Below are 22630 nucleotides of genomic sequence, written 5' to 3' on the forward strand. Positions count from 1 at the left end.
CCAATGTGGGCAGCACGGCAGCACAGCAGTAAGCACTGCTGCCTCACAGCGCCAGAGAAACAGGTTCAATTCCAGTGTCAGGCGACTGTCTGTGTGGAGTTTGTACATTCTCCCCGTGTCTGCGTGGGTTTCCTCCGGGTGCTCCGGTTTCCTCCCACAGTCCATAAATGTGCAGGTTAAGTAAATTGGCCATGCTAAACTGCCTGTAGTGTTAGGTGAAGGGGTAAATGTAGGGGAATGGGTCTGGGTGGGTTGCGCTTCGGCGGGCCGGTGTGGACTTGTTGGGCCGGAGGGCCTGTTTCCACACTGTAAGTAATCTAATCGAACTGAGGGAAGGTCTGAAGTGTTTTCAAGAGGGGCTGAGGGTCTGATAGGGCCAGGGCTTTTAACTGATACAGTCCATCTCAACACCTCCAGCATTAACTCTGAACTCTTCTCAATCTTTGTCAGTTTTGCCATGGTGACAATACTTCAAGTGGAATTTTCTCTTCCCTGAAGATGGTCAGAAGGTGATATAATGGGCTTGGCCCCTCACCCTCTTCCTGCCACCTCGGTAATTAATTAAAATGATCCATAGACGGCCTTCTTGACTTCCACCAAAATGGTCAATTCAGGGCCTTAACCCGTCATCTTCCAAATTATCTGCCCCCTGGTGGACAAAGCTGCCTAGTTTCCAAACTGAGAAACCATGACAACTTGCAAACTAGGTTAAGGAATAGAGCCTGCATTTTATCCAACTAGTGACAATGGAGGCAGGGATGGGGGCAAGGGAATGGCCTCAAATCCGCACCCCTATCCAAGCCTCCAACTCCTCCTGAGACCCCTTCCTCAAGAACCCACCCCACAATAAGATCATAAAAGTGGCTTATCATCTCATTGCTGGATTTTTTCCAAAGGGTAAGACACGACCAGTGGACGTTAGGACCCAGAGGTTCTCTCCTCACGTATTTAAAAAAGTTCATAGAGATTTGTAGGGCCTTTACTACTGTCTCTGATCAGCTGAAAATTAGCTACATCTTCAGCCACTCTGTCCTTAATGATAGGCCTAGATATTTGCCAATGCAAGATGTGAGGTTAATTGGGCTATAATTCACCAGGCTTCTGAATTTAATTTAATTTAATTTATTGTCTCGTGTACCGAGGCACAGAGGAAAGCTTTGTCTTGCGAGCAATACAGGCAGATCACTGAGTTCAGTAGCATAGATAAGTGAACAATAGGTAAACACCAGCAAAAACAAAAATACAGGTACAGGCGAATGTTAAGAGTTTGTGAGTCCATTCAGTATTCTAAGAACAGTAGGGTAGAAACTGTTTCGAAACTGGCTGGTGCGTGTGTTCAGGCTTCTGTACCTCCTCCCCGATGGTAGAGGTTGTAGAAAAACATTGAAGGGTGGGATGGATCTTTGAGAATGCTGGCGGCCTTTCCTTGACAGCGGTCCTGGTAGATGGATTCTATAGATAGGAGGTTGGCCTTTATGATTGTCCGGGCCGAGTTCACCATGGTGACGCATCATGGGTATACAGTGAGTATAGTAGGGGGATGAGTGCACAACCCTAGGGGCTCCAGCATTGAGCGTTAGTGAGGATGAAATATTGTCCCCAGTCTTCACTGATTGTGCCCTGTGGGTCAGGAAACTGAGGATCCAGTTGCAGAGAGTGGCTCTTAGTCTGAAATAACTAAGTTTAGTAATCAGTCTCGAGAGGATAATAGTGTTGAAAGCTGAACTGTAGTCAATGAGTAGGATTCTCATGTAGCAGTTTTTGGTGTCAAGATGTTCTAGGGCGGAGTGAAGGACAAGTGATATGGCATCTGACATGGATCTGTTGGTCTGATAGGAAAATTGGAGTGGGTCAAGAGCAGTGGGGAGGCTGGAGTTGATTAATGCCATGACCAGCCTTTCAAAGCATTTCATGACCATTGAAGTTCGGGCCACTGGGCGGTAGTCACTGAGACATGCAGCATGAGCCTTCTTAGACACAGAGATAATGTTGGCCCTCTTGAAACAGGCAGGGACAGTGGCCTGCTGCAGGGAGAGGTTGAAGGTGTCTGAGAAGACCTCTGCCAGTTGATCTGCGCATGCTCTGAGTGCACGGCCTGGTACTCTGTTTGGTACCATCACTTTCCTTGGATTCACACGAAGGAAAACTGATCTGACCTCTGATGCAGTTCTTCTCCCTTTCTCAACTGTTGGAGTGACATGAGTAATTTTTTCAGTCTATGGGACCAGTTCCTCAGCTTTGATAGGTTACAGTCAGGGCATATGCATTGTCTGCACCAATTCTCCTTTAAAACTCTGGCATGGAATCTTCTGCTCTGGGTGATTTGTCACACTTTCATGCCTTTAACTTGTTCATTATTTTCATAGAATCATCATTGAATCCCTACAGTGCAGATAGAGGCTATTCGGCCCATTGAGTCTGCACTAACCGTTTGAACAGCATCTCACCCAATCTCCTTAACTCCACATTTACCACAGTTAACCCACCTAGCCTACACACTATGGGGCAATTTAGCACGGCCAATCCACCCAACCTGCACATCTTTGGACTGGCAGGAAACCGGAGCACCTGAAGGAAACCCACATAGATATGGAGGGGGAAGGTAGAAGCTCCACACAGGCAGATTTGCTTTGGTTATTTTGGTGAGCTCCTGTCCTTGGTCCAATATCAATTTCCTTATGATCTCTAGCATGCTGGTCCTCGGGTTCTACGCTGTGATTATTCAACACACACAAGAATCCTTAGTTCCGTTGACATTATCTGTGTTCCCTAGTTCTTTATAAGAAAGTCACAAACAGGTACAATCCACCTCTCTCTCTCTCTCTCCACAATCTGAGAAATGCATCATTCCCTTTTCATTGAGATGAGACAAGCTTCAGGCAGCAAGATGTGCAGTTGTAAAAAAAAGTATGAATAATTATCTTTTTTTTTAACCTTTGCATATGCTAATAGCTTCCCATGTACTTTCAGTTTTTTCTCCTCTTTCTGTGAGGGACAACTAATGCTCCTTTCAAAAATATGCTGACTTCATTTTGCTTCTTAGGTGGTCCTGGAGAGGGAAAGCTATTCCCAGGTGACCAGATTTTACAAATTAACGACATGCCTCTGGATACAATTTCCCAGGAATGTATCGATAACATTATTAGGTGAGGACCCTTTTAGCGCATTCACTGAATGTAAAGTTTTAATAGTTACCACCAGCTAATCATTAATGGCCAGAGTCGTAGGTAGACAGGATAGTGAAGAAGATGTTATGGTTTCCTTTATTGTTCAATGCATTGAACATAGGAGTTGGGATGTCATGTTGTGGATGTACAGGACATTGGTTAAGCCACTTTTGGAATATTACGTGCAATTCTGGTCTCCTTCCTATCGGAAGGATGTTGTGAAACTTGAAAGGTTTCAGAAAAGATTTATAAGGATGTTGCCAGGGTTGGAGGATTTGAGCAATGGGGAGAGGTTGAACAGGCTGGGGCTGTTTTCTCTGGAACTTCAGAGGCTGAGGGGTGACCTTATAGATGTTTATAAAATCATGAGAGGCCTGGTTGGGGTAAATAGCCAATGACTTTTCCCTGGGTGGGGGAGTCCAGAACCAGAGGGCATAGGTTTGGGGTGAGAGGGGAAAGATATAACAGGGTCCTAAGGGGCTTTTCACGCAGTGGGTGCTGCATGTATGGAATGAGCTGCCAGAGGAAGTAGTGGAGGCTGGTACAATTGCAACATTTAAAAGACATCTGAATAGGAAGGGTTGAGAGGGATGTGGGCCAAATGCTGGCAAATGGGACTAGATTAATTTAGGATATCTGTTCGGCATGGATACGTTGGACTGAAGGGTCTGTTTCTGTGCTGTACATCTCTATGACCTTACTTGAGGGCTGTCTTTAAGTCCTTTAATAGATGAACTTGCTGTGAAGTTTGAATTGTGAAGTTTTGTGACCTTCAAAGTGCTATATAAATGCAAGTTGTTGGTGGCAAACTCAGAAAATAAAACAAAGCTAAAGTGTAGAAAATTGTTTGCAGTTCTAAAGGGAGATCACCAACAAGACTTAATTGAGTGTCATATGTCTCCTTAGTTCTACAGCAGCTCACTCAGACATCTTGCACAATAGTGTTCTATAATATAAACCATTACATATATTGAATTACACAAACAGTTGAGTTCTCAGTTACTCACAGAGACAAATATTCTGCTGCACTCACAGTCGACATTTCAATCGAAAATTCCATTACACAGACAGTTGAGTAAGTTTTCACACACAAGTTTGAATATTCCATTACACACCCGGCCAGTTCTCTATTACATGCAAACATAATCGAATACCCCATTTTAAACACATTTGAAAATTCAAATACAAAGACAAACTTGTATGCACAATTGAATGCTTAGATATGCGTTAAGAGTGTGGTGCTGGAAAAGCACAGCAGGTCAAGCAGCATTCGAGGAGCAGGAGAATCGACATTTCAGGCAAAAGCCCTTCAACAGAAACCCTTTATTCCTGATGAAGGGCTTTTTCCCGAAACGTCAACTCCCCTGCTCCTTGGATGCTGCCTGACCTGCTGTGCTTTTCCAGCACCACAGTCTCGACTCTGATCTCCAGCATCTGCAGTCCTCACTTTCTCCTTCTTTGATATGTGCACTGCCAGGTTATACATACAGTCAAAAACTTGAATATACATATAGTCAAATACTCCATCTCCACACAATCAAGAACTCCATTCCAAGTACTATTGAATGCTCCGTAGTGTACCCTACACAAACAACCAGTACCCCATTACACATACAGCCAATTTCTCCATAAATACAGACAGTTGAACACTCTATTATCCACACAGTTGAGTTCTTGCTTGCTTACCTAAGATGAATTCTCCATTGTATCCATTGTCCCACTATTTATAATTCAGTGTATTCTATCAGAAATGTAGTTAAAGAAAGCATTTTAAGTTAAAGATTGTTCATAAATGATAAACCAAAGCAAGGTGTATGTAGCGTGTGCATTTGTCAAACCCAGAGCCTCTTTTGTTGGAATATATTTCTCCTGTCCAATGCTTGCAGCTCTAGGATTCAGTGCTAAGGTGGTGATCATTACAAAAGAATCTCTCAGTAACTTTACTGAATTTGATTTGCTTCCTGTTAAAGGTGTTATCAAGGGTCTTGGGCTTAAACAGTGTTGTCTGGCTAGATCTTAAGAACTGTTTAGCAGAATATATAGAATGGAGTTCCCACCTGTGTAGAAAACCTCACTGCAATCCCAATTTAAATACATGCCAAACATTGGAGGCAGGGTTTGTAAGAACCAAATATGTAAAACTAAGTATGGTCTGAGTTATGACTTGTACTCTTTTGGATGTATTTCAATCTCCAATGTGTTCATGATCACATCCAGAATGTGTAAGGCTGACGTCTTCATTAGACTTCACTCTGCTTTAATCTGGGCTGTGGGAGACTGCTTATAGGAAGGCATCTTTACCCTTTGTATCTGAACTCTGGACTTACACTGGAGCTTTAGTGCGATTGTTTACCAGAAATGTTTCTGATGCTGATGTCTTTGTGTAAACATTGGTTACCATGAGGGACTCTCCTTCTCAACCTTTCCCCTTGTCTGAGGTTCAAGTTAAACCACTACCATTACAGAAAGCCCTAATAGAGCCAGAGAGTCATGGAGATGTACAGCACAGAAACAGACCCTTCTCCAACTCATCCATGCTGATCAGATATCCTAACCTAATCTAGTACCATTTGCCAGCACTTAGCCCTATATCTCTCTAAACCCTTCCTATTCATATACCTATCCAGATGCCTTTTAAATGTTGTAATTGTACCAGCCTCCACCACTTCCTCTGACAGCTCGTTCCATACATTCACCACCCTCTGCGTGAACACGTTGCTTCTTCAATCCCTTTTATATCTTTCCCCTCTCACTCTAAATTTATGCCCTCTAGTTCTGAACCCCCCCCCCAACAATAGAAAGACTGCATTGTGAATCTTTTTATTTCTTTATTTCTTATTTTCCTAACATATACTGTGTATATCTGTCACGTTCTGTAACTTATTTCTTTATTTTCTCTAATTTTATACCTGAGATTTATACCTAGGTATTTTGTACTTAAGGTGCCACTGTGTGTTGGTGACATTGTACACTTTTCACTGCACTCCAGTACTTTTGTAACTTGAGCACACGTGACACTGAACCTAATTCTAATTCACCAGTCACCTCTCTTTCTCAAATGAGAGAGCAGTCCCATGGGGCTTGTAAGATTGTGGCAATTTTATTTTTAACATCGAACTACAATCTGAGTGAGATAGACGGACTAGATCAGATTGGGATGTCTGGTCAGTGAGGACAAGTTGGACAAAAGGGTCTGGTTCCACGCTGTACAACTCTTATGAGTCTTATGTGTTGCTGTTAAGTTCAAGCCTGTGATCCCGGAAAATAATATTCTGTGCCAGGAGCTTAATTTTGCAGGTTTTAGTCAAGTGTCCTTTTTTTTTCTGCATTGGACCCATATTGCTTTAATATTTGTCAAATTGTTTATTGCAGGGAATGTGGTAACACTGTTACAGTGACTGTCCTGCGAAATACCCCTGTAAGTACAATCTTTCGACTTTTAAAAGCAGAGCTTTCCAATGCTACTCATGGTCATCAGTTCGATTCCAGCCTCGGGCGACTGTCTGTGTGAAGTTTCCATATTAAATTACTAAATTGCCCGTAGTGTTCAGGGATGTGTGGGTTAAGTGCATTAGTCAGGGGAAATGTAGAGTTATATGGTAGGGGAATGGGTCTGGGTGGGATACTCTTCAGAGGGTCGGTATGGACCTGTTGGGCCAAATGACCTGTTTCTACACTGTCGGGATTCTATGGGTTTATTCACAACTCGGTTGCAGTCCAGGAGAGATTCACTCGACGTGATTCAGATTCATTCCCAAATACTTTAGTCTGGCATTTGCAATGGCAGTTTGAATGACATGCCTTAGATGGAGAGGCTAGACAGGATGGGCTTGTATCCCGTGGAGTTTTGAAGACTTATTAGTGAAATAACTAACAGATATAACAAATCTATAGATGGGATGGATGCTGACATTTACAGTGAGCACTTGATCTTGGACACGGGAACAGGAGCAGGCTATTTGGCCTGTTCCTTCAGTCAGCTGTACCTCATCTCTGTCTACTCACTGTCGCTGAGTATTCCAATAAAAATCTATCAAACTTCAATTGACCCTGTTTCCTTAGCATTAAGAGAACTAGATGTCTTGAAGTAAGCTTGCAGAAAGCCACCTGACTCTGAACAGGATGGTGCTTTATGTTCAATTAACATTTGATGGGGCTTGATGAGACTGTGCACTGCTCCAAGTTTGACACAAATTCAACCAGCTCACGTCAGAAGGGTTTGATTCATGCTTCAGTGGCCATTTGTCTTGTGTGATGTGTTATCAAGCTACATAATCAAAGAAGTTTCCAGGCTTCATGCAGGATACAAACGAAGATTTGATCATTAATCTCAGCATATCCTAAAGTGGAGCAGCACCCATCAACTAGACCTCCAGCTCTCTCTATCTAGTTAGAAGTACATGCTATTACGGGGATATTGGATGAGCTTCAGTGCAAGACTGAGGCAAGCACTAGACTTTTAGAGTTGAATTATTAAACCGAGATGCCATGTCCTCTTTCAGATGGATACAAAAGGTCACGTGGCACAATTTGAATGGTTTATTGCAAAGGGAATTAACTGCAAGAGTAGGGAGATTATACATTAATTTTACAGGGCTTTGGGGAGACCACATCTGGAGTACTGTATACAGTTTTGGTCACTGTACTTATGGAAGGATGTTAACGCATCAGAAGCAGTTCAGAGAAGGAATACCTGGAATAGGTGGATTGCCTTAGATGGAGAGGCTAGATAGGATGGGCTTGTATCCCGTGGAGTTTTGAAGAGTTATAAGTGAATTAACTAAAACATCTAAGATCTCAAGGGATCTTGAACGGGTGAATGCTGAAAGAATTCAGGTTTCCTCTGTGAGAGAATCTGAGAACTGGAGATCATTATTTTAAAATGGGGGGGCACCCATTTAAAACAAAGATGAGGAAACCCTTTTTCTCTCAAAGGGTTGTGGGCCTTTAGAATTCCCTTCCTCACGAGGTAGTGGATGCAGAGTATTTAAATATTTTTTAAGGCAGAGATAGACAGATTCCTGATGACTGAGGAGTTGAAAGATTATCAGGGAGATACAGGAATGTAGAGTTGAGGTTAAAATCAAGAGGAGGCATGATGGCTCAGTAGTTAGCAGTGCTGCCTCACAGGGCCAGGAACCTGGGTTCGAATCCAGTCTTGGGTGACCACGTGGAGTTTGCACAATCTCCCTGTGTCTGTGTGGGTTTCCCCTGGTGCTCTGGTTTACTCCCACAGTCCAAAGATGTGTAGGTCAGGTGAATTGGTAGTGCTAAATTACCCATTGTATTCAGGGATGTGTAGGTTAGGTGAATTGGTAGTGCTAAATTGCCCATTGTATTCAGGGGTGTGTAGGTTAGGTGAATTAGTCAGGGGTTACTGTTGGAGAATGGGTCTGGGTGAGTTACACTTTGGAGGGTTGGTGGGTGGACTTGTTGGGCTGAAGGGCCTGGATCCTACAATAAAATCAGAACAGCCGTGATTTTATTGAAGAGCGAAGTAGGCTCATAAGCCTACTCTCTTGATCCTTGTTTGTATGTTCGTATTTTAGGTTACAATCAAACTTTTGGAACTCAGAACATCAGTGCAGGGCTTTCCCAATTGCCACACATTGACAACACAAAACGCCAAAGCTGTTGTTTAAGTGCCATGGTTTCTGTTTGTATACAGGGGCCCAAGTCATCATTTATTACTGAAGAAAAGCGAGCCAGATTGAAAAGCAACCCAGTCAAAGTACACTTTGCTGAGGAAGTGATCGTCAATGGCCAAGTACAGGTTTGTGCCTTCCACAGGCATTTAGCCCACTGACTAGTTCAGCCAGATTATAATTAATCTGATTTGCTCCCAGTATGTTCTGGACTGGGTAACTTGTATTTTTCTATATAACACTAGGTGCCTTATTGGTTTTATGCTTCCTGAGGGCCTGAATAATGTTGATTGTGGCGAGCGTTGGTGAAACCTGAGTCCCATACTAGTATTTTAGAATTAAACAAAGCTAATTACATAGGGAAATCGACAGATTTGGCCCAGTGGGCCATGCGGAAAGACTAAAATGTAGGACTATTGATGAACATTAAAGGAGATATTTAATTCCTCCAACTAAAATATATTCAGAAAGGAAGAAAAGAATATAAGAGGGATAAATGCATCCATAGCTAACTAAGGAAGTTAAAGATAACATAAGGGCAAAAACTAAGGCATGCCATATTGCAAAGAGCAGTGGCAGGCTGGAGGATTGGGAAACTTTTAAAGACCAGCAAAGGGTGATTCAAAAGTAATAAAAAGAATGAAGGTTAATTATGAAAGAAAACTAGCTCAAAATATAAAAACAGACAGCAAATAATTTTATCAGTATATAAAAAGGAGAGTAGCTAAGATGAATGTTGGCCCTTTCGAGGTCGAGGAATTAATAGTGGGGAGCACAGAAATGGCAGAGACTCTAAATCAATATTTTACCTCAGTTTGCACAGTGGAAGACACTGAAACCATCCCAATTGTCACAGGTAATGCAGAGATTATAGAAAAGGTAGAATTTGTAGCAATCACCATCAATAGGGAGAAAATTCTGAGCAAAGTATTGGGATTAAAGGCAGACAAGTCCCCAGGATCTGATGACCTATACCCTATAGTCTTAAAGGAAGTGACAGCGAGGATAGTGGATACATTAATTATAGTATTCCAAAATGTCCTGGAATCTGGAAAGGTTCTAGTGGTTGGAAAATTGCTAATGGAAGACAATAGTTCAAAACGGGAGGGAAATAGAAAGTAGGAAACCACAGAATGGTTAGTTTATCGTCTGTCATTGGGAAATTGTTTGAATTCATTATTAAGTGGTATTACATTTGTAAAGTAAAAAACAAACCACCACAGTCAGTGTGGTTTGATGAAGAATAATTCATTTTCTTTGTGAAGAGTAATTCATTTAATTTGCTAGAACTCTTTGAAGATGTAACAAGTGAAGTGGGTAATGGAGGTCCTGTAGATGTAGTATATCTGGACTTCTGGAAAGCATTTGATAAGGTGCCACACATAACTGGTCTGTGGTTTCCTACTTCTGCCTCCCTCCAGATAATGTGGAACTGGAAGGAACCTGTGTGTCTTCCCCATCAGGTTATTAAAAACAGTTTGTGCTCCAGACATGTGTGGACTTTGGATCCCCTGATACTTCATACCATGGTGCCAACTCTCAGTTATGCCACTACTTTTTTGGATGCCCAGAACAAAATTTAATGCCCTCCAACTAGTCACGTTTTGAGGCCTTCTTTCACTAATCTGAAGTAACTGTATGTCCTTCATTAGATCTACCAACTCTACTTAGGGCAGCACAGTGGCTCAATGGTTAGCACTGCTGCCTGACAGCACCAAAGTCCCAGGTTTGATTCCAGCCTTGGTCGATTGTCTGTGTGGAGTTTGCATGTTCTCCCCTGTGTCTGTGTGGGTTTCCTCCGGGTGCTCCGGTTTCCTCCCACAGTCACAAAGATGTGCAAGTCAGGTGTATTGGCCGTGCTAAATTGCCCATAGTGTTAGGTGCATTAGTCAGAGAGGGATGGGTCTGGGTGAGATACTCATTGGAGGGTCGTTGTGGACCGGTTGGGCCGAAGGGCCTGTTTCCACACTGTAGGGAATCTAATCTAAACCTAACACAAGGCCGTTATTAAGGCTGGAAATCTGAAACTTGAGGCAGAAGAAGCACACTACCTTAACCCCACCCTGGATTCCTGATCTTCAGTGTAGTCCCTCCAAACCAGTTGCTTTGTTTGGCTTGGTCTCCAGACAAAACATAGAAAACTCCTATGGCTGTGATGGGTTTTTTTTTGGTTGTTTAATCCCAAAGGATTGGCTGAACTTTTCTGTGGATGTGTGTGTGTGAGTGAACTTTGGAACAAAATGACAGCAAGAAGTTCATGAGTACCTAGAGAGATTGGATCTGAAACTTCAGGAGGGATATTGGAGGCAAACTGTACATATCACTAAGCACAAACACAAAAACAGGTACACAGACACACACACACAGACACACAGACACACAGACACAGACACAGACACACACACACACACACACACACACAAACGCAGACACATACAGACACAGATACAGACACACACACACACAAGCACAGATACCAACACCCACACAGGCACACATACGCAGACACACACAAACACAGACACATACAAACACACAAGCAAACACACACAAATGCATACACACACACAAACATACACAGAAACATATATATGCATGCACACACACACGCATACGCACAAATACATCCACACCTATATATTTTATATATGCGTACACACAATCTCTCTCTGCTGTCCCTCATTTTAGTATTTGTAACAAAGATAATGAGGAGTCTATTATGTTATTTTGCTTATCTGTCTTCATATATAATCCTAGAATTTTGCGTTTTATCATTCCCACAGGGTAACTCGCTACTCTTAATGCCCGGTATTCTCAAGGTGTATTTGGAAAATGGACAGACCAAAGCCTTTCGATTTGAGAAAAATACAACAGTGAAGGTAATGACGGCTATAGGTGTTCTTTGTTCCTTGCTGTGAATTTTCCCGTTTGTTGATTTTGCTCAGCTTTGAATGTACTATTAATTTTAACCATCTACTGGGGGTGGGGTAGGAGGGAGGGAGGAGGTGTTGGGGATAGGCTTGGTGGAGAGGGCAGTAAATGAGTGAAAACTTTTAATTCAGTTGTCAATGGATTAAAGTAGCATTAGTGACAAAGATATAGGAGAGAGATGATGGTGCTTTTTTTCTTTATTTCACTATTTTTGTACTTAAAGTTTGTAACTAGGTAGAACTTTTATAGAATCCCTACAGTGTGGAAACAGGCCCTTTGACCCAACAAGTCCACACTGACCCTCCGAAGAGTATCCCATCCAGACCTATTCCCCTACACTATTACTTTTACATTTCCCCTGACTAATCTACACATCCCTGAACACTGTGGGCAATTTAGCATGGACAATTTACCCAACCTGCACATCTTTGGATTGTGGGAGGAAACCAGAGCACCCGGAGGAAATCCACGTCAACACAGGGAGAAGATGCAATCCCCACACAGACAGTTGCCTGAGGCTGGAATCGAACCCAGTCCCTGGCGCTGTGAGGCAGCAGTGCTAACCACTGAGTCACCGTGCTGCACCTAACTTTGTACTTAACGTGGTGCCGTGTGTGGCGGCATCGTGACTTGTCAGAGTTTATACTTTTATACTTGAGTACACGTGACAATAAAACCTAAAATCTAACTCTGTTTTAAAAACCAATTCTAGACCATTCATTCCTGTTTACAAATGTTACTTTCCATTGTCACAATTTTTGTTTATGCTTTATGAACACTAAATGTTGTAAATCAACATTTCCATTCAAGTGCCATAATGTGTTTACAAGCTGCAGCCACTCAGTGATTTCCCTCAATATGATGTGTAGTAAAGACTCAGGTTTGTTATCTAACCATGGAAGCTGCTCTGGGCAATCTAGTATTCATTAATATAAATAATAGTGAGATTGAATTGGATTTATCATTCTGATAAATGTTAGATTCAGCACCTTACCTTTAAACAGAGGTCTCCTCTGGGAGCACTGGTGAGACATAAACATCCAATAAATGACTGGTTCCAAATTCAAGGAACAGGCTGATTGACTGAAATGGGTTAGATTGTCTTGTCATACAGTCATGGAGTCATGCAGCACAGAAAGAGACCCTTCAGTCCAACTCAACCATGCTGACCAGATATCCCAATCTGATCTAGTCCCATTTGCCAACATTTGGCCCATACCCCTCTAATCTCTTCCTATTCATCTACCCATTCACATGCCTTTTAAATGTTGCAATTGTACCAGCCTGCAACACGTCCTCTGTCAGCTCATTCCATACATGCACCAGCCTCTGTGTGAAAAAGTTGCCTGTCAGGTCTCTGTCAAATCTTTTCCCCTTCACTTTAAACCTATGCCCTCTAATTTTGGATTCCCTATCCTGGGAAAATGACCTTGACCAGTCATCCTATCCATGCCCCTCCTGATTTCTATAAATCTCTATTAGGTCACCCCTCAGCCTCCGACACTCCAGGGAAAACAGCCCCAGCCTGTTCAGCCTCTCCATATAGCTCAAACCCTCCAACTCTGGCAACATCCTTTTTAACATTTTCTGAACCCTTTCAAGCTTAAGAATGTATTTCTTACAGCAAGGTGACCAGAATTGAATGTAGTATTTTATAAGTTGCTTCACCAGTTTCCTGTACAGTTGCAACATGACCTCTCAATTCCTATATTGAATGCACTGACCAATGCACTGACAAACATGCCAACTGCCTTCTTCACCACCCTGTCTACCTGCAACTCCACTTTCAAGGAACTATGCACTTGTACTCCTAAGTATCTTTGTTCAGTAGCACTCCCCAGGACCTTACCATTAAGTGTATAAGTCCTGCCCTGATTTGCCCTATCAAAATGCAGCACCTCACATTTATCTAAATTAAACTCCATCTGCCATTCCTCGGCCCATTGACCCATCTGATCAAGATCCTATTGTATTCTGAGATAACCTTCTTCACTATTACTACATCACCAATTTTTGTTTCATTAACATCCTGTTTTGCCCAGTGAAACCTTGTCATTTAATCTCTCCTGCCTTCCATCACAGACCTTTCCTTTTTCTCTTTCACCACTCACTGCTCTCTGTCTGCAATATTCATTTTTGAACCTGTTACATCTCCAACTCTCTCTAATTCTGAAATACGCTCTTCATTAATGCTGAAACTTTAATTTTGTTTCTCTCTCCATAGATACAGTCTGACCAGTTTATTATTTCCAGCTTTTTCTATTTTTTATTTCAGAGTCTCAGTATTCTGATCTGCCCCTTATATTAACATGATTTTTATTAACAACATCAATGACAACAATCTGCATTTAGAGAGTGTATTTACTCAGGTGTTTCACAGGACATTTATGAAACCAAAATTGACACAAATCATATAAAGAGATACTAGGATAAATGATAAAACTCTTAGTGAAAGCGATGTGTCTTAAAGGAGGTGAAAGGAATGGAAAGGCAGGGAAATGCTGAACTTGGCTATCAGCGATGGAATGTTTAAAGTCAGGGAGTTGAATGAGGCCAGAATTTGAAGAATGTAGATGTCTTGGAGGATGGTAGTAGTAGAGGACACACAGAAATAAGGATGGTCAAGAAAATGGAGGGTTTTGAAATGAAGGATAATGGTCAAGTCAATGTACACCAAAGAGACAGAGTTCAGGTGAACAGGAACCTGTAAGTTAAATGTAGGCAACAGATTTTTGGCTAAGCTATCATCTATGAAGGGTGGGGGATGGGACACCGGGCAGGAATTCGGACCTCAATATAATTAAGTTGCAGTAGAGTGTTTCAGCAATAGATGAGTCGAGGATGGAGTCAGGCAATAGTATTGAGGTGGGATATAGGAAGTCTTAGTGATGATGTGGATTTGTGGTAGGATCTCTGGTCAAATGTGGTTCCCAGGTTGCAAAGTCTGGTTCAGCCTCAGCTAGTTGAGAGCGAGGTGGAATTGGTAACTAGAGAACACAGCAGGACTTGAAGATAATAGCTTTAGTCTTTCTGGTATTCAGTTTGAAGAAATCTTCTCTCATCAGTACTGAATGTGAATCCAAAGTCTGACAGTCTGGAGACATTGGAGGTTGGAATGGAATCATAGTTCAATAATTTCTTTAAGAATTTAATTTGGTTATGAACTGAAAGAGCAAGATTGATTATACTGTAGCCATCTGGTAATCTGTGAAATGAGCAAACTTTGAGGTACAATACTGACCACGTTTCAGAAGTAGCTCTTTAGCATTAAAGCACTTTGGAACATCTTTTGGTGATAAAAATGTGTTGTCCTAATGCTGTCGATTTCTTTAATGCACATGAACAGTATACAAAAGCAACCGAATCTGCAGAATAGCAAACAAAACATAGAACAAAAATTATTGATGTAGGCTTGTCGGTCAACACTTGATTTTTAATCTGACTTTCAAGGTAATATCCAAAGTCTTGTATTCACTGCGTAATGGATGAAAGCATTTATCCACTAAAGGCCAAATTCTGCAGTGAGGATTGTCAAGATTCATGAATGATAACTGACATAAGTCAACTCCGAAAATGCTTTTCCATTTTTGCAAGTCAATGTATCCAGCAATTAAAAAAGCTTTCAAAAGCTTTTAGACATTGACAGAACAGGACAGACAATAGATGTTGGAAAGGGAAGCAAGAACGACTGCTAATTACAATGGGCTCTGTTCCTGCCAATGGCAGAGGTACTGGGAGATATGGTAACCCCCTCGACCTTTATGTCTGGTCACCAATTAGTTCTAGTCAAGAAAGTCCATGGGCAACCTATTCAATCTGCTAAGGTCTTAAGTAATCAATTATTGGCCACTGATGAGCGTCAAATGACCACCTTCGATGTCTCTCTCTTTACATTCCTGCTGGTGTTGGTTTCCCTGGAAAATCAGGGTGACCTCGCTGCCGGATTGGGAGGGGGGATCTCCAGTTACCCCAAATGGCATCTACCTCTAAACTCCCTGACCATCCCCCATTGCCTTCCCACACTGTGACAAGAAGATAAAGAAGACTTGTGTTATTGCAGCTGGATCTGATGATGAGTAGGCCTTGCCTGACTTCAGGACTCAAAGGCTGCTAGCCTCTGATTGGCAGGCAGTTTCTGACAACCCAGGATACTAGCATTGAGCCCAATGAAGGGCCAGGAAACTCGCCCAGGCTTACCAAGTCAGCTCTGACTGTCTTCTCAGCCAAGGGCAGGGGTACATTACTCACCACCGAAAGCCAGTGTGAGAAAAAAGAGGAACTTCATGCCCTCTGAGTCGATATATTAGGCACCAGGATTGTGGATGGTGCATAGGTTTGAACAATTTATAGAGCAAGAGATGTAGTGAGTGGATGAGGAGGGGGTTTGGACAGTGGGTGGAGAAAGGGTTTGGGAGGGTGGGTGAGGAAGGGGGTTGGGAGGGTGGGTGAAGAAGGGGGTTGGGAGGGTGGGTGATGAATGGTTTTGGGAGAGAGAGTGGACAAGGGGTTTGGGACAGTAGGTGGAGAAGAGGGCTGGGAGAGTGGGTGGAAAAGGGGCTGGAGAGTGGGTGGAAAAGGAGGCTGGGAGAGTGGGTGAAGAAGGGGGTTGGGAGAGTGGGTGGAAAGGGGGCTGGGAGGGTGGGTGAAGAAGGGGTTGGGAGAGTGGGTGGGAAGGGGGCTTGGGAGAGGTGGAGAAGGGGTTTGGGAGAGTGGGTGGGGATGGGGGTTTGGGAGGGGTGGAGAGGGGGGGACGGGAGTTTTGGAGGAGGGGAGAGTGGATGGGGACGGGAGTTTGGGAGAGTGGATGGGGACGGGGGTTTGGGAGAGTGGATGGGGACGGGAGTTTGGAGAGTGGATGGGGACGGGAGTTTGGGAGAGTGGATGGGGACGGGGTTTGGGAGAGTGGATGGGGACGGGAGAGGAGAGTTTGGGAGAGTGGATGGGGATGGGGTTTGGGGGAGTGGGTGGAGAAGGGGTTCGAAGAATGGGTGGAGAAGGGGGTATGAATGTGGATGGAGGATGAGGTTGGGACACTGGATAGAGCAGGGGGTTCCCACAGCAATGGAGCAGCAGATGTAGACTGTGGATGGAACAGGGACTGCAGACTTGGGCAGTGAGTAAGGCAGGATGTTAGGGATGATTTAACATTTTTTCCTTCATATTTCTGCAGTGCTTATTATCATGTTGCTTCGGAGTCTTCTTAGATCGTAAGAACATAAGGAACAAGTGGAGAAGTAGGCCATTGAGCTCCCTGACTCCTATCCTGCCATTATGCAAGATCATGGCTGATCTGCTCCAGCCCTCAACTCCTGTTTCATGCTCACGTCTTAATATTTTAAATATCTACCTAGTGTTTCTTTAAATACTTTCAGGGATCTCAACTCCACAACTCCTTGTGATCGAGAATTCAGATATTCACCTTGCTCCGGGAAAAGAAATTTTTTTCCATGTCATTCTGTAACTATGTCCCCTAGTTTGAGATTCCCCAACAAGTGGAAACATCTTCTCAACATCCAGCCTTTCACGTTCCCTGAGAATCCTATATGTTTCAATCAGGTCACCCTCATTCTTCTACACTCGAGTGAATAATGGCCGAATCTGTTTAGCCGTTCCTGAGAACTCAACCTCTTCGTCCCAGGAATCAGCCAATAGGAGAGGATTTTAGATTAGATTACTTACAGTGTGGAAACAGGCCCTTCGGCCCAACAAGTCCACACCGACCCACCGAAGCTCAACCCACCCAGACCCATTCCCCTACACCAAACACTACGGGCAATTCAGCATGGCCAATTCACCTAACCTGCACATCTTTGGACTGTGGGAGGAAACCGGAACACCCGGAGGAAACCCACAGACACGGGGAGAATGTGCAAACTCCACACAGTCAGTCGCCTGAGGCGGGAATTGAACCCAGGTCTCTGGCGCTGTGAGGCAGCTGGGGATAGGTAATACGACCATATATCTTCAACAGGAAATTCAGAAAGGCAATAAGAAATTAATTTTGTTTTCCCTTTCTACTGAAATTTGAAAGGATATCATCCTCAGCCTGAAGTCAAAGTTATCCATCCGTTGTATTGAGCATTTTGCTCTGGTTTTGAAGGAACGATACACTATCAACAAGATCTATATCTTACATGATGATGAACTCATTGAGCAGGTACGTTGGGGTTTCTTTGAACTGTTTACATGAGGGAGTGATATCCTTGAGAGTTTGCAAGCTTTTAAGTAGACAACTAAAGTTACCCACATGTACGTCTACAGAATGAAACCCTTAACCATCCTCTGTATCAGTTCTGAGGAAGGGTCACTGGACCCACCGGGTCACAATAACTCTGATTTCTCTTCACAAATGCTGCCAGACCTGCTGAGCTTTTCCAGCAACTTCTGTTTTTGCCTCTATATCTGTTGGCTTTGTGACCTAACATTGGACTGCTGTCCAAATCTGGCATTTTGAATAGTTTGTTCCATTTGCTGCAGCCTAAAGAAAAGTTCTGTTTTTGGAGACTTTGTAAATGGAATTTGAACAAAGCAGCATCTCTTGGCTTTATCAAATTCTGGTTCAGAAATGCTGATCAATATTACACAACATAGGAGTGAAGAAGATGTCTCTCTACATTACCTATGGTATTTCCTGGTAATCACTTTTCTGGGAAGGCAAATTGTACGTTCACTTTGGATAAAAAATTGGATTGGATATAGGAGTCAAGCAGTCTTCTCACAACAATTCCAGGATATTGGTGAGGTCACACCTAAACGACTGTTCACAGTTTGGGTCCATCTACCAAAGGAAGGATGTAACAGCAGAAGAGGGGCTGTGACCAGTCAGATTGGTTCCTAGAATGAGGTGGTTGTGTTATGTTGGAAGGTTGAGTAAATGAATTCAGTGTTTCTTGAAGTTCAGAAGAATGCGAGGAGATAGAATGGAAATCCATGGGACTGTTCTTAATGTCCCATATAACATAAAATATGACAGGTAGCTGCCTTCCTGTCCACTCCAACCTGCTCCTGATAAAATGAAGGTACGTGAGTGAGTGCCAGCATCAGCAACTGAACTGTATTTTTAAAAGAAATTAACAGGTATTTGGAATTGTTAACTTGATCTAAATATTACATTGGCAATGCCATGATATACTTGGCATGGGTCAGCTCTTTTCTTAAGCAGACTGGTTAAAAGATGGGAGGAAAGAGAGTGGTGGTCCATCCTTCTTCGGGTGGCGTGTCCACATCAAGAGCCTTCCCCTCGGCTGTCACTCCCCACCTTTATAAGTTCCCACATGGCTGGTGAATCTCGCACATAGGGTCACTCACACTCTCAGAATGAGATGCTGCCCAAGTAGAACCGGGATGGAGAGTTGAGTTGTGAATCTTTGGAAAACTGTATTTTGGAGAGCTGAGGATGGTCTGACATTGAGCCTATTCAAGGTAAAGGGTGGCAGATTTTTGTGTTCTAAAAGAACAAAGGGATATGGAGATAGTACAGGAAGGTGAAGTTAAGGTACATGTTAATTATAATTTTGTTGAATGGTGGAGCAAATGGCCTGCCCCAGTTCCTAATGCTTATATTTCATCTGTTCAACTGCAAAATGTATGTAAAAATTGATTCAGCATGGAAATAACAAGTTTTATTGAGACTGCTAAAAATAGCATTGCATTGCAAGTAATTAAAGAACTTGAGGATTGGGCCTCTATTTAACAAAAGGAAGCCTGGGCTGATATCAACAAATTTATCCAGAGAAGCCCCCCTCCTCTGTATCACAACACCACCCAGTGCGAAATGCTTCTTGTTAAAACATAAGCTTAAAGAAATTTTTTTGTTGATTATTTCCACAGTGTGACAATAAGAAGGTATTTCCTGATATAAATGTTTTCTACCTTGTCACAGGTGGTCCAGAAACGAGAGCCCCGTGATTACAGGTGTCTCTTCAGGGTTTGTTTCCTGCCAAGAGATCCACTTGTACTTTTACAAGATGATCCAGTTACTTTTGAATACCTCTACTCACAGGTATCTATTTGACATGAAGGATCATGGTAAGCCCCTTATAACAATCATGACTGACCACACCAAAAAAGGTTCTGTTTCCCAAGAGCGATAAAACCGGAGGACGTATTCTGCGCTTAAAGTGGAATATATTCAAAACTAATACGCTGAAGTACATTAGGGAAGATTATGACCTCGTGCTAATATCACTGGACTATTAATCCAGAGACCCAGCTAATGTTTTAGGAGCCTCGGAACAAATCCTGCCACTGCAGATGGTGGAATTTGAATTATCTGGAATTAAGGGTCAAATGTTGATTGTTAGGAAAAACTCATCCAGTTCACTAAAATCCTTCAGGGAAGGAAACTACATACATGTGACCCAGACCCACAGCAATGTGGTTGTCTCTGAAACCACCCTCTGGGTAATTAAGGGATGTGGTCAGCGATACCCTCATCCCCCAAATGAATTTTAAAAATATTTCGATGAGGACTTTGGGGAACATACCTCTAAGGGAATGGAGTAAATCAGCTTGGGCAATTCACACAAAAATTAAATAGATTACTTTCAGACAATAGTAATTTTGGATAAGTCATATAAACATGACATTTGATAAGTGTGGCTGGTCTAGGAGAAATGGGTGACTTTGGATCTGCCAAAATCCCCACCTCCAGTGGTTTTGCACACCTGTCTGCATCTGTTGTAGATTAATAGTTAGGGATGAATTACCGTGATTAGTTAATAGTAATATTATCATTGTACAATTAATATAGCAAGATTGCAGATGGTGAACTAGATGGACTTCATTTTCATACATCCAGCAATTTCGGTATTTGTGAGATGTTCTGTATTCATGGTTAAAATTATAGTTGACATGTGGGGATTGGCAATTTGAGTTTTGTAGCAGCTAGAGAAAGTGAGGTGGTTCTCTGCAGAGCAGAGAAAATTAAGGGGAGATTTAATATGGGTGTCTATAAATACAAGCGGCTTTGACTGAGTAAATGAAAAGAAACTGTTTTCATTATTTTCACTTTGGTTCCTAACCTGAAGGCACTGGTTTAAGGTCAAAGAACAGTGGGCAGATGAGCAATGTTCCCTCTTAGAGGACCTGTAGATTTCAATGACTTCCGGTTCTGGAAGATCCTGCAGGAATTTCAGGATTGCATGCAGCAGAAAAATAATTTATGAGAAAGGAGATGAAAGTTTATATTCAGTGTGTTATAATCTGAAATTCACTGCCTGAAAAAAATGGTGGATGTAGGTTTGACATTAAGATTTGTTTAGTGTTTGTAGATAATTTCTGCTCAACCTGTTTTTTAAATTAATTCATGGGATCAGGGCATCACTGACTAGGCTAACATTTGTTACCCATTCTGAATTGTCCAGATGGCAGTTAAAAGTCAAACCACATTGCTGTGGGTCTGGAGTCACATGTAGGCCAGACGGTAAGGATGGCAGACTCCTTCCCTAAGGAATGTTCGTGACCTAGATGAGTTTTTCACCAACAATGGTTCACTGTTATCATTAGACTTTTAATTCCAGATTTTTATTGAATTCCAGTTTCCAGCATCTACCATGGTGGGATTCAAACCCAAGTCCCCAGAACATTACCTGGGTCTCTGGGTTAAGAGTTCAGTTGTACCACTAAATGATCACCCTCCTTCAGAGCTCAGAGGTGTTTTTACATACCTCTGGAGCAGATGGGACTTACAGCCAAAACTCCTAGCTCAAAGGTAGGGACATTGCCACTGTACCACAGAGCCTTTGATTAGTTTTGGATACGTAGTTGTAAAGAAAATATGTAGAGCTACAAGGAAAGAACTAGGGTGTTGGTTTAACTGGACAGATCGTTCAAAGAACCAGCAGCAACACAATGCACTTGCAAAGCCAAGACAGACAAAGCTATGGACCAAGTGCTGGAAAAGGGGTTTTTGACAAGCGCATACTTGATGGGCCAAGGGGCATTTTTCTGTTGCATAGTTTTATTCTATTCTGTAATTTTGTGAAAGCATTTGTAAGTGGTGGCAATTTGTGTGGATATTTTCTAGATTGCTGTGTGATGCCTTTAGTAATCTCTTTTACAGAGTTGCAATGATGTGCTGCTGGAGAGGTTTGCGATGGAGATGAAATACAGCACTGCTATCCATCTCGCAGCACTGCAAATTCAGGAATGCATCCTCAGCTCCAACCATTCTGAGAAAGTCTCCATGAAGTACATTGAGTGAGTCAATACATTGGGCAGATTGAACTGGGCAATGCTTCAGCTGCACCTCACACCACACTATGTTCACACAGCACTATATGGACTTCTTGATAGCAAGACCCCTGTTTCATAAGCCATCACATCAGTCAGACACTTTCTTAGTGAGCTGCTTAATTGGCAAATCTTCCCATTAGTGTGATCCTTCATTAGCTAGTCTTCCTTTTATTGAAACTCCTTATTAACGAGATTCTTTATTAGTCAGTTTCCTTGTTAATAAGATTCCTAGCGAGTGAGACGTTTGTTTGGAGGAACTTGCTGTTAGTGAGGCATTGTTTGCATGAGTTTAGCCACTAGACCCTTCATTAAGGACACTCCTCATTGACAGCACTCAGTGTTTGTGAAACTCCAGTCTAGAGGAACTTCTCAGTTATGAGTTACTTCACTAACATGTCATAGAATTACCCCTTTAAGTGGAATTAATCTTAGATTCTTATTTTTAGTCTTCTACTTGAAGACTAACTCCTTGGCACTTCGTAATTCTTTAAATTTCATCCAGACCCGATTTTAAATTGGGATAGGAAGTCAACTTAGCATCAATCTCTACTGACACAAAAACAGGCCCAGACACCTTTCACTCCCAGACCCTGTCAATGTGACCTCAATAGCTGTAACAGCAGTCCACTGATAGAGTCATAGAGATGTACA

At 42.5% G+C, this 22630-nt stretch overlaps 1 pseudogene; it reads left to right on the plus strand.

Moving 5' to 3' along the window:
* Positions 1-21947, plus strand: part of LOC132820025 (sodium- and chloride-dependent neutral and basic amino acid transporter B(0+)-like) — a 174068-nt pseudogene extending 152121 nt beyond the window's left edge.
* The last annotated feature ends 683 nt before the right edge of the window (positions 21948-22630 follow it).

The sequence above is a fragment of the Hemiscyllium ocellatum genome, chromosome 11 (assembly GCF_020745735.1).
Source record: "Hemiscyllium ocellatum isolate sHemOce1 chromosome 11, sHemOce1.pat.X.cur, whole genome shotgun sequence".
NCBI lineage: Eukaryota > Metazoa > Chordata > Chondrichthyes > Orectolobiformes > Hemiscylliidae > Hemiscyllium > Hemiscyllium ocellatum.